General features: G+C 38.3%; 1 long non-coding RNA gene across 1 annotated transcript in view; it reads left to right on the forward strand.

The window, feature by feature from the left end:
* The first annotated feature begins 6392 nt into the window (after window positions 1–6392).
* LOC122232774 overlaps window positions 6393–13590 on the forward strand; it is a 31603-nt gene continuing 24405 nt past the window's right edge. The window contains exon 1 of the long non-coding RNA XR_006210168.1: window positions 6393–6571. This is a non-coding gene — a long non-coding RNA (uncharacterized LOC122232774). The remainder of the gene's footprint in view (window positions 6572–13590) is intronic.

Genomic DNA, 13590 nt, shown 5'->3' on the forward strand with positions numbered 1-13590 from the left:
AATTATGCCCTTCCATTCATAAATCTTGCCCTGCCAAGTCTCAATAGAGACTTTGGCAATTACATTTTGTGTATGTGTGTTTAAATATCATTATCTTTGTTCTCTTCCACTCAAAGTAATTTCTTTACTTTGAATTCCCTACATTGTCTCAGATTTATCTTATCTCTTGTTTCACTTGTCAGTTACTTTTTAAAATACAGTTTCATGATGCTTCTATTCTCTCTACTATACTGGAATACAGAAAGCTAGTCTTCAAGTCTTTTTAACATTTCCATTAGCAGAGGGCACATTTTCACTTATAGCAGATCAAACTTGGGGTATAACAGATATCTAATACACCATTATATATTCCTATAATGGTGCTAATAGTTTTCAATATTTATTTAAGTGTCAGATGAATTATATATCCTCATTACCACACCTGTAAACACCACCTATAAATTTCCATGAAAATTCTCCTATTTCTGGAGTTTGAGAAGGTAAATCCCAGAGAACAGAAGGAGGGAGTTGCTCAATGAATGCAATTTCTGGCTCCCTTTCCTCCTTTTCGGCTGAGATAACTTAGTTTAACAGACACTCAGGGCAAGGTGTTTAGTCAAAGTATTTATTTCAAGTTGTCAGAAGCAAGAAGCTAGGAAGAGATTAAATTTACTGCACAAAGACATGTTTTTACATAATTTACATAGAAATTTCTTGAAAGCAGACACATGCTGTTAAGAAAAAAAAAAAAAAAACATGATTAGGGCGCCTGGGTGGCTCAGTCGGTTGAGCGTCCGACTTCGGCTCAGGTCATGATCTCACGGCTTGTGAGTTTGAGCCCCGTGTCAGGCTCTGTGCTGACAGCTCAGAGCCTGGAGCCTGCTTAGGATTCTGTGTCTCCCTCTCTCTCTCTGCCCCTCCCCCGCTCATGCTCTGTCTCTCTCTCTCTCTCTCTCTGTGTCTCTCAAAAATAAATAAACATACCAAAAAAATTTAATTTATATTTTAAAAAATGACAAAAAGTAGTTAACAGAGGGTGCAGAGCCTTCTCCCACTACTTGCCAGTTTTCAAAGTGAATAGGGTCAAGGGCAAATGTACCACTTGGCATCTGTGATATGTTATCATAAGCAACTTAAAGTCTGAAGGCCACTGTGATATGTTATCATAAGCAACTTCAAGTCTGAAGGCCAAAATTCACACCTTCAAAGGCATAAAGGAATAACCAAGCGCATGGTCAAAGTAAATACATATTTTGAATATTTTGAATCCAGGAAACCAAGCAAGCAAGATACAAACACTAATCATCATAAGAGTGAAATTTAAGCTTAAGGCAAGGATGATTTTCCCTTTGACATCTGGTGATTGTCATATATGTTCTCTGCCTACCTGCAGATGACTCAGGACTTCAACAGAATACACACCTAGCTGGGGGCCAGAGTGCTACTGGCCAGACATATTCTGGTTAGAGCTTTGGTGACGGCAGGAATTTTGTAGCCTCAGAAATTTTGTATATGACAACTCCTTGTCATCAAGCAGGTATATGTCACTAGTTGATTAAGTAAAATAGTACACATGTAAAATGTAATTGCTACTATAGTAGTGGCTTTGAGAAAGTTCAAGAAAGAAAGTGATGAAGATGATCTGACATAAATACTATAACAATAAGGATAATATCTTATTATTATTATTATTATTATTATTATTATTATTATTTACTGAGCACTTTATACATACCAGACTTTGTTCTAAGTGCTTTATCTCATTTAATCCTCACCTGATGCCTGTGAGACAGACACTATCATTACTTTCATTTTTAGATCAGGAAAGCAGGTTAGAAGAGGCAAATAGAATTAGGCAGATAGTAAGGTCTGGCACAGACACTACAACCCAAAATAACCAGATCTTCAACCTAAACTGTTATGGGGTTCTGCAGTATGATCCTGAGGAGTATAAAGGACTGGGAATGCATAGGGGAGAATAATAAACCATTAAACACAGTGCAAGATTAGCTGGATGGGCTCAGAGTACCTCTACTTGGAAATGGGGAGATACACTGAATAGCTAGGGTAGGGCTAGATTCTAGAAGGAAGCCTTCAGGGACTATACATTTATAGACTTATAAATGTATAACTTCATGGGTTTCTGGTTTCCCCAAAGTCTCAGTCTCAGGAATTGCTAGAATTATTTTCTTTGTAAACCCAGGAGTTATTCATTATCACACAAATATGAATTTAATTCTGGTCTTCATTCATAAGGAATTAAGACTTACGGCAGGTCACTTAACTGTTCCAGGTCTGTGTTCACATCTGTCACATGGGGATAATAACAATACATATGTCATAGGGCTACAGTGAGACTTAAATGAGATAGTTCTCAAAACACATTCAGCCCTAAGTCTGACATATAGCAATCAGCCAATAAATATTAGTTTTTATCACTACTCTGCAGGGCACTGTTCTAAGAATTAAAAGCATAAAGTATGGTGTCAACCCCTGAACTGCTTAAGTTCAAAAAAGGAATACTGAGATAGTTGCTATTTGCAGATAAAATGACACAGGAGGAGTCTTTTCCATGAGGTGTCCCCCAGGAGATGCAATTGAATCAGAATTACTCCCCAGCTCAGCTTGTACTCTCACTGTCCTCAGTCTGTACCAAACATGCTGATAGGTTATATCTGCAAAATAAGAGACATTTGGTAAGAATGAGGCCTGTGCCCTGTCTATGGGTGGGTAGCTAAGGAACACGGAAAACAGAATTTGGAAGAAGAGCAGGTTTAATCCTGAACAAAGTGGCCGAGTGGTGTGTGTGTGTGTGTGTGTGTGTGTGTGTATCAAGTTGGTGATATTTTCCTGGGACTAGTACACAAGGGAGAAAGAACAGGGTGAAATAAATTTGTTGGATCTATTAAATTCAGGTATCCTGAATGTCCATAGTCCTCTTCCAACCTGATCATTTAAAAAACGAGTTTGGGGTAACTCGTGCCTCCACATAGCTCTTCCACCATCTAGTGAACACATCACCATATTTTTCCAAGGATTCATTATACTCATAGTCCTTTTTTGTAGAGAAGAGCCCTTTGTTTAACCAGGTTTGTCTTCCTCAGAGTTACTTGCTCAAAAGTCACTTTTTGCTTTCCTCCTAATTTCCCTTTTTCCCTGTCCCACATAATTAATTGTACTCCTTGGTGTATCTGGTCCCTTCTGTATGCCAGGAGGGAAGGAATGTAATTAAATAAACTCATCTAAGGTAAGAATGACTGATATCTTTTTGATATTACCAGAATCAGGCATACTTTGAAAATGTATGCTGAAAATATATACTGAATGACAGTATGGTTAGAATCTAGATTCAGCTAGAGTCAGGAGAAATCAAGCTCTTTCATACATTGAAGGGGGAAAAAAAGAAGGCAATACAGGAGAGAGATTGTCGGGGTTTTCCGGCAACATGGACAAGAATCCCTTCTTGTGGTATGTTTGACCCAAAATTTCCTTGTTATATTGGAAAATACTCTCTCATAGAATACTATTAATGTGACACATGAATTTAGAACCAGGGGGAATTCTAATTTGAGAATATATGCCAGTGGTATTGAATTATGCCTTCTGGGAAGATGGTGATGATTCCAACAAAATTTTAGCAACAAAGCAGCACAAGGACCAATGACATTCAAATTGGTGTGACACAAAGATAACCAGGTAGACAGAAACATTCCGACTTTTCATCTCAGCTTGGGACTTGCAGGCCCCCTGATGAAAGGGACTCAAGCCACAGCATTGAGGACCACTCGATAAAGATGTTTTCCCAGTATGTGGCAGCAGTTAAAAAGCAAATAGGTTCCAGGGATATAACAAAAAGGGTTGGAAGATACAGTGGCACAATGAACAATGAAGCTTTTTTCTTCAGAGGGACTGGACGCCTGCCATCTTACCACCTGAAAGCTACAGGGCAGGTTGAAAGGATCCCAAGCAATGCGTCTGAGACAGCTCGAAGTGAGGATGATCTATTCTGAATGTCTGGGAAGCCGAATCACTGGCAGTCAGATGGAAGGATTCACAATTATGAAAGGCATGGCGAAAGCTGATCAGATTCTCCTTTCTACTAGGCTTCATGCTTCAAAACAACCAGAACCTCATTTTTATTAAAATGCTCATCGCTGTCAGTTAAGGAGACGGGAGTCTGCTTGACAGCATTGCCTAAAAGGCATTGTTAGGGATGCTGGCGGGGCTCTCAGGCCACCTGACCCAGACAGGGCTCTTGCTTATGCATCCTCATAGCACAGTATTGGAAGCTAAAATACATTGTGAAGACAAGTCAGGCTGATTTCTAGATTAAATTCCCCTGTCCACTGCTGTGTGCTTCACCGAATGTGGTAAGCTAAGCGTGAACTTCAGCAAAAGGGCTGTTGAGCAAATAAAGGCAGATAAAGAATGTTAAAGGGCTAAAAAAAAAAAAAATTATAAATTGCAAACTGTCAGACCATCTATAGCCTCAGCCAAGTCCAAATGGCTTCATTTTCCTTTTCTAGCCTAGCCAGTCCGCTTGTGTCTCTCCCACTGGTATTTTTGGGATACAGTCCAGGCCATTATGAATAGATCCAACAATGTGCAGTGATCTTGAAGCTTGCAGAAAAGTTTGGGACTACTTAAATTACACCCCATTTATCTTTACCAGGGGATTGTGTAGATCTGTCAAAAGTATCCTTGGTTCCCCGGTGAGCTAACTTGCAGTAATTCTGCCATTTGGGAAAGATTTAGAGGTGCAGTTCATAATAAATGCTCAGGATTCAGTATTTCCTTTTAGTTGAATCTTCTGTCTCCTTCCATTTCAATGACTATAACCTCTTTCCCTTTGTAACATATAGCCATTCACCCTGGGTGTCTTTTCAGTTAGATATGAAGTGATGCTCCTTTGTCAACTTTAACCTTCACCCAGACATGGAAGGCTGTTTCCATACTCAATCAAGCCATTTGTTAAATGTTTATTTGCCAGGGGTACAGCTAGTTCAACCTCCTGTGTTCCTGAATGTGATGTTTTTCCTTTTCAGAATGGTACTTAACTAAAGCAATACTGTAGGGTAACTGCTGGAGTTTTCAAGAATCCAGATGCCAGAGTATGTGGTCTTGTGGCAAGAGCCCATGTCCTAGAGTCAGAGGAGCTGAACTATATACCAGGTTCTACTCTTGGTAACTCCACAATTTTTAGAGAGTTTATCTGGTTCAGCCTTGGTTTACTCCTTCTGTGAAATGAGAGCAGTGTTTGCCCTCAGAAATGTATTAATAATTAACCTATGTGATACACATAAGGACTATTTCACATAATGCCCTGTTTTGACTAACTGATCCTTTCTGCTTCTCTTCTTTTGCTTTACTTCGTACCTACTTTCTCTCCTCTCTCCTTCTCCTTCTCCCATCCTTCTGACCTTTTTCTGTATCCTATTCTGTCTGCAATATTTCCCAGTTACCCCCTCCACTCTCGCCAGAAAAGTCTGTTAACAGACCGTACACATGCAGCACTCACTCCTGCAGACTTTTTGCTCACATGCCCCCTGATTATGTCTGTAATTGTCTCTCCATGCCCCAAGCATTATTCAAAGACTGCTCTTCCTTTAAGATTCTACTTCAGTCTTTCACTGTGTACACCAGTCTGATAGTTCTACCCAATTCTCAGCTCTTTTTCCATTTCAATCCCTACTATACCTACTTTGTGTCCCTTTAAGAGTTGGTCACTCTTCTCCACGTTTTTATTTGTTTGGGTTTTGTCTGCATAGAGTCTAAGCTCACTAAGGCCAAACTTATACATAGTTTGTATTCCCTGAAGCACCTATAATATTTGTAGATAACTTGTAAGCCTTAAAATATGTTAAATGATGGGTGACTAAATCTTAGTCCAATTTTCCACTTTGGTCTTAACTATTTTAACAATTATATCTGTAGGTGAGAGAATTCCCTCGTTCTCCTATAAGGTTCTCACTCACAGGCCAATTGTTGTCATGTTTCTAGTCCGCAATTAAATATTTAGTTAAAGTTATTTTAAAAAATAATATTAAGGGGCGCCTGGGTGGCTCAGTTGGTTAAGCGTCCGACTTCGGCTCAGGTCACGATCTCACGGTCCGTGAGTTCAAGCCCCGCGTCGGGCTCTGTGCTGACAGCTCAGAGCCTGGAGCCTGTTTCGGATTCTGTGTCTCCCTCTCTCTGACCCTCCCCTGTTCATGCTCTGTCTCTCCCTGTCTCAAAAATAAATAAAATGTTAAAAAAAAATTAAAAAAAAATAATATTAAAAGAAAAGGCCTTCTGAATAAAATTTTGACTACTGTCTATGGCTTTAGTGTATTTAGGGTATTATAATATATGATGATGTTCTGGTAAATGTTTTAATGTTGTTGTAGGAAAAGTGGGGGGGGAGGACCCTTATCTGTACTGTTTATCAGTTTCCATGGTGTAAATAGTCTCATCATGGCGGACTTTGAGCTTCCAAAGTGATGTCACAAAGTACAAATTTGCACATTAAAAGATGTGTGTGCATATTCAGCCTCTTGAGTCATTACATGCCAGCTCCAGCTCACCAATGAATATCCCACCATCTTTAAAACAGGTGATGATTTTCTCTGTTTTAGAATATCTTAAGATCTTCTCTCTCCAGACAGCTCTAAAATACATTCATTCTGTAAATATCATTCCCATTGACAAAAAAACCAAGAGCTGTCCAGGGATGAACTTTCCACTTTGGGAAATTTTTCTCAGAATTCCTTCCTAATCTGCTTTAATAAAGACTGACATGTTTGTCCTTTAACATGAAGAACTGAAATCATCTCTCTTCATCTCCAGAATGAGTTCACCTCTATAGTACTAACATTGCTTTATTCATCTCTATTTTTATGAGCATATGCTAAAGAAATGGAATTCACTGAGTGTTTCTTTCATTTTAAAAAAAGCTGTTGGCATATAGCATTAGTTTGGTATACTTACACACCAGCAAACATGGAACTTTCATTCCAGGCATTGGTCTTTATTACTTAAAATTCCTCCTTTCCTAAATATACTTCTAGTCAATAACACTCTGATAACTGTTTTACCTCCAGGATGATAGATTCCAGCATTTCCCACCATGGCTGATTTTAAGCTTCCAATAAATTGACAAAATTCCTGAAAATGTATTCATCGATTCTAGTGAGCTTAGACTCTAATAAAAACAATCCAGCTTCAACACATCTCTGCCCCAGTGCACCTATGGTGGTACCTTATGGTACTAATGCAAAGTGGGTGAGGCATCTCTTTTTCATATTCTATTCAATGCCACACTTCTAAGGATTGTCTACTTCAGAAAGTACACTTGAACTGTACATATTCAAAGGACGAAAATTCTAGTCTGGATCTTCCATAATTAGCTTTGGGACTTTATGCCCATCTCTTAACCTTCTTTGGTCACTACTACAACATATGTGAGATGCCTTTCCAGCTCCAACATTCATCTTTCTGATCTAAGTGTAGATAAATGGGCTTTGCAATAATAACCAAGTCTATATGCCTTTGGCACCTGTGTCAAGTATTACACATCTATAGATGTTATGTCTGTAACAAGTTTCAAATAGCTTAAAAGTTTCACAATTTCAAGTAGTTTACACCTTACCAAAAAATGTGACTGAAGCATAAATTGTCTATATGTATTAGCTTATCAATTCCTTCTGCAGAAAACATCTCTGACATTTTACTCTTTCTGCTTACTCCTGAAGTCATCTTTGTAACTCTTTCCCCATCAGGACTGTTACTTTATTTCACCTTTGTTTTGTTTTCTTATTGTTGTTTTGTTTCTCTCCCTTTGAAACACAGTGATAAAGACCTGGGAAATAGGTTTGATTAATTTCAAAAATTCATGTTATCAGCTGCCCATCCCAGCAGATCGATCACATGCATCACAAAACATTCGGATCTTGTCTCTGTCCTAAGGTTATAATTCTTATATATCTGGCTCTCCTTTGTTAGGCCATTCCATTATTTAACATAATGTATACTAACAATTTTGCACACTACAGATAGAAATACTGGCTGTCTCTAGAGAATATAGGAAGATAATATATTTGTTTTCAGCAGAGTTAACATTACTTTATGCGACCTCTGTACATGCAACATAGAAAACAGCAACTCTAAACCAGTGCAAATCAAGAATTCAGCTCAGGCATCTAACCTCATACTGTTCACATGTCAAAGTGAGCTCAAGCAGCAGGAAACTGGCCTGCTCTTTCTAATTACAATTATGATAAGAGTTTAGCACAAGTCTACTTAAAATCATAAAACCTTTCGGTGCAAGATTGGTGTTTTATCTCATTGTATATTCATATGATTAGGTTTATTTGACTGCTCAGAGGAAAAATTGACTCTCATTGTCCAACATATTCTTATTTAGGATGCTACGAGGAGTAACCCATGTGCAATCACACATTGTCTAGTTTTCATGCAAATAACACAAGCGTGAAAAAACAAGGTGATGGGAAAGGCTTTTACTCTCCTCCCTAAAGCTAATCTCTCCCTTCCAGGGAGACCACAAATCTCAGGTTCAAATAAAAAAAGTCTTTAATTGGGTGGAATTTCTATGCAAAAAAAACTAATGCTATTTGGACCAGCAGGCAAGTGCAATTCTCCATCTCGCCAGGGAACCACATTTTCTCTAGTAAGCTGGGTCCCTCTTTCCCAGCACTGGTAAGGCAAAAAGTGTTCCAATTAGTGAAGCTGATTTTTCTCCTATCAGTCTTCTCTCATGTGCCAGTGTGGGGTAAGTAAGGGTAGGCACAGAAAATTGCTTTAAGTCATTGATGGAAGAACCAACTGATTGACTGATATTGGGCTGAAGCAATCTTCCCGTTCATCCATTGGTTTGCCACTCATCGGGAAGCCAAGAGCACTGAAAGTGAGCCAAGCCTGTCAGATGTGCCACTGAGAACACTGTTCTTTGCGGAATATTTTTGGAAGCCAGATGCCAATCACTCATGGGACTTTGCCACTCAATAAGAATTTCAGATGTGGACTTTAATTATAGTCTAGCAGAAAAAAGATGATGGAGGGAGCAGAAGCAGCTTTATTTTTAGCAAACCCAGCTCTTAGCCACCACAAACCCTGTGAATCTATTTTAGGGGCTTATCATTGTTGTTTGGTGGCTTTCATCAATGTTGCTAAAAAGTATCAGGTTGACAGTTTGGGGAGCTGAAGATCTTCACCCTAGATAAGTGGAAAGATAACAATGGCCACATTTGGGAGAAGCTAGGCCCCCCAATGATCTGGTACTAACTTACTGAACTTGCTGAACCACCTCTAGGAGATGTAGAAAAGTTTGGATTTTAAGAATAAACAGTTGCCTCTAATATCTGCCTCAAAACACTTTAGGGAGGCAGAGCAAGCTAGTCAAGAAGTCTACAACTGAGTGAGGGAATGAAGTAGAAATTAAAGGAGAGAAGAGTTCTAATTTTATTAACACTTTAGTCTCTATGCAGACTCTCATGGACCACATAGATTTCTACTGAAACAGTCATTTTGGCTGAGGCAATCAATAAGGTATTGACATGTAATGAGCACAAACTTCATACATAATTGGAGAACATGTCAGTAGGTGGAAATGCATAACATCCATACTTGTATTATATAGTAATGGTTTCATAGAAATGATAACCAGCTTCAGAGAAATGGCAACAAATTTAGTGGTGATATTTAGGAAGATGGCTTTAAAAGATGGCCATGACATATCCCACCCTGACCCCACACATACACACACCCTAGCTAGGAGTTGGACATAAACTCTTTTTATACCATGAGGCAGTCATCAGAAAGTAAAGACTTGATACATGTGAATTGGCAACCTACTGCCAAGAGGTCCCCTCAGTCCATTACCATTTCCTGAGCTCTGCATCCTCCATTTTTTAACTTAATGTTAAAGGGCAATGAGGCCAAGACACCCTACTTGGAGGTTGCTGTTTTATTATTTATTATACTCAATGTGCTGTCCTTACATACTCCCTCATTTCAAACCATGGTCATTATAGGCCATGAATATGTATTAAACAAATAATGCTTGAATGATACTGCTTTGGAATTAAGGAAGATTATATCCTGAATACATGGAGAGCCCTGGAGGAGCTTGCAATCAAATAAGAAGACTCAACTAACTCAGCATAGGCTTCAAACAGATGTAAGGACTCACTGTTTACTATTTATTTTCATTCAAAAACTATGCATTGAACACTTACAGTATCTGATCTCTGATTTGATCTAAGTGATTCTGGGGATATAAAATAGATACATAATGTAGCACCTGCCATCTACTATAGCATACAAGTTAAAAATGTACTGCAGATGCAATTACATATAATAAAATACCAAAATGAGGGACTTAAGTAATATGAATTACCTAAGATCAGATCAGAAAGAGATCAGTATGGGCTGATATATTTAGTAAAGATTTCAAAAAACTCCATGGAGATAAGGCAATTATCTAGTTAATAGCATAATAATAAATAAATTGAAAAAATTACCCTAAATAATGGACTTTTGGGCTGAAATTATCTACTTCATGATTCCGATTTGATCAGAAAAATGAGGTATAGATTTTGGGTAGCCACAAAAACACTGTTAATTAGATGGGTTTACGTTTAAAGATATATCATCAAATTGGAACGGTAACAGACTAAAAGGACCTTTTAGTAGTCTGCCTTTTCAGTGCTATAGAAGTAATACGTGTAGTTCCCTTTTGTGAATGGACCACTGTGATCTGAGGTGACCATAATGTAGAGTCCAAGTTCCACTGGCTCGTCTCCTAGGCATGTTTGGAACAGTTCCTGTTCTCATACTATGTCCACATGAAGTGGACAAAACTACCACCATCTGTTCAAAGCAGCAAGGGATAGCCCATAGCAGCAAGTCCTAATGACCTGTCTTGATCAATTCATCACAAGTATTCACTGAATTCTTGAGATGTTGAAGACAATCTTCAGAAGTATGTGGAATACAAAGAAGATTCCTGCCCTCTAAGAGCTTACTAAAGAGTAGGGAATCAAGAGATGAACATATAAAAAACAACTAATTATAAACAATATAATAAATAATAAAAGTCAAATCAATAATACAAGATATGGAAATGAAAGTAATGGGGATCAGTTTGAGAGAAATATTTCTCCCTTCCCCAGCTCTTTAAAATTACCAGCACATCTCCTCCCCTTCCCCACACAGCAGTCAGGCAAAGGCCAGCTAGCTATAGACAGAAATCCATTTCCTGGCCATCACCCAAGTCTGCTTTCAGACTTGCTTGCCTCCTTTACCCTATACTCTGGCTCTCAATATCTACTTGTAGCTCCTCAGTTTGGCAACTTATTGAAACTCTCCTTTCTAGTTTAGTAACATTGGTTCCTTCTTGGCTTTCCCCTCTGCACCTTCCCCTGAATTCTGTATCTACATAGCTTCAGATAACAGACTATCATTCCCCAGCCTAACAGAAGACTAAAAGCCAGGTCATCCTCTGGCCACTCCTGCCAAACGAAAGTAGCATCAGAGCAAAGAAGAAAGGACAATTAAAACATGCATACTGTGTCAAAATAAAATTAATGCCAAGCAGTCAAAAGTTCAGCATTAGAGAAGGAAAGGATGATGTTCCTCCAACTTGATCATTTCCCAAAGCAGCCACTGAGAAGCTTTAAGCCACTATCTTGAAATCCTTTTGTAAGAATTTAATGTTGAGCATTCTATTTGTTGGGTTAGTACTTACTGCTTGGTCACTTGTCTACCCAACTGTGCTTCATTTTGTTCTATGGCTTGACTGGCCTATGCTAATAGACGGTGCGTCTATGGTCATCAACCTGTTGTACTCTCTTTTTGATTTTGACTCATATTTACTGATTGCTGTTCAAGACAAAAATAAGTGACTTCTAGAGCACAGGCAGAGTTCTTAAGCATTTCAGATTCTCTTATCTTCTCAACTAGGATGTAATTTCTAATGAAAAGGACTCCTTTTGTTCTAAGTCTTGAAAAGAAGGGAAAAGTAAAACAAGAATATTTACTCTTATACCTCCATAGTTACCTTCTTCCTATGGCCAAAATCTTTCATCCCTAACCCTCAGAGACTTTGAAGAATTTCAGTTAAAACTCATAGAATAAAGGGATAGGAGAGCAAGGTAGGAAAGTGGGTTGTTTGAACTTGCTTTCAGGAGAACAGAATCAACATTTCCCCTGACTCCCTACATCTTAAAATGTGGCAGCTCAGTTATGGGTGATGACTAAAGGACTCTCTCTATGACTCTTTTATGACCACTCAGAATGTAACTCAGGTGCTCAAAGACCAAGAAGACAGATGCTGTAAGCAATTCTAATGTGTCTGGGGACAGCCGTGGTGGCCAAGCTGTCAGCAAGGTTGATATGCTGACACAGTGCCATAGAGTAACACCAACAGCCCTATCTCCTAAAAGCAAAGCCTCTACAACAATTACTGGGTTATTAGGTTATAACATGTAGTTTCTTAAGGAAAAAGCAAATATGTGAACCATTATCACTTCCTATCATTATTGTTTCAATCACCTCCTATAACTATATATATATGTACATATGTACGTGTGTATATATATATATATACACACGTACATATGTATGTACATATATACATATATATACACATATACATATATATGTATATATAGTTAGTTAACTATATGGCATTAACTCTAGAGCTAGAGATTCTGAATTTGTTTCTGTATGTGACATTTGGAAAGAACTGAACCTCTCTGTATTTTGCTTTCCTCATCTAAAATGGGGATAATAATATCTATTTCAAAAGGTTGTTGTAAGGATTAAATGAGATGGTATAGTAGGGTCTAGTAAGTGCTATTTAAGTGTTAGCTATGTGTGTTGTTATTATTACGAGTTGTCCAGTGCTTATAGACAAATGCTTAAAAAGTACAAGTAATCCCTCCATTGTCTTCTAGAAAAGTTCCCAACTCCTTAGATGAAAATACCATTCAAGTCAACAAATACTTAATTTTTTGCTCAAAGAGGGATTCAAAGACTTAAACACACATGGTTCTGAGCTTCTTACTCCAAGGGAGTTTCTAGTAGAGTTTCATAGGATGCACAGTGCTATCCACATTTGAAATCCATTATCAACTCACTCTGATCTGTGAATTACTCTTTTTACAAAAAGGCAAATACAAACACCCCCCCCCTCATTTCCACCCATGAACAGATTAAATAGATTTTTGCCTACAGAATCCAAGGCATGCAGGACAGAGGACTCAACAATGAACCACAGAACCTCACAAACGAAAGAGGACACATTCTAATATCAAACATTCGTCCAACACATCTCAAAGGAACCAAACCTCCTTCTTTTTGGAACCAAAGCCTCTTGAGCCTTGCTTTGCCTGAAGAAAACTTTGAGCATTTTTTTTCCTATGCTTCAAGTGATATTGCCTGCCTATGGGACAAAAGCCCCAATATAAGAAAAGTACACCCAGCATAAACTACCATGGCACAATGTCGCAGAAAAGGATTAGCAGAATTTGAATACTGAAAAATTCACACTGGATCTAAACAGAAAAAAATGTCATAATGGTAACAGGCTAAAGCTTCTCACTAACTCCTTCC

This window comes from Panthera tigris, chromosome D3, assembly GCF_018350195.1.
Source record: "Panthera tigris isolate Pti1 chromosome D3, P.tigris_Pti1_mat1.1, whole genome shotgun sequence".
Taxonomy (NCBI): domain Eukaryota; kingdom Metazoa; phylum Chordata; class Mammalia; order Carnivora; family Felidae; genus Panthera; species Panthera tigris.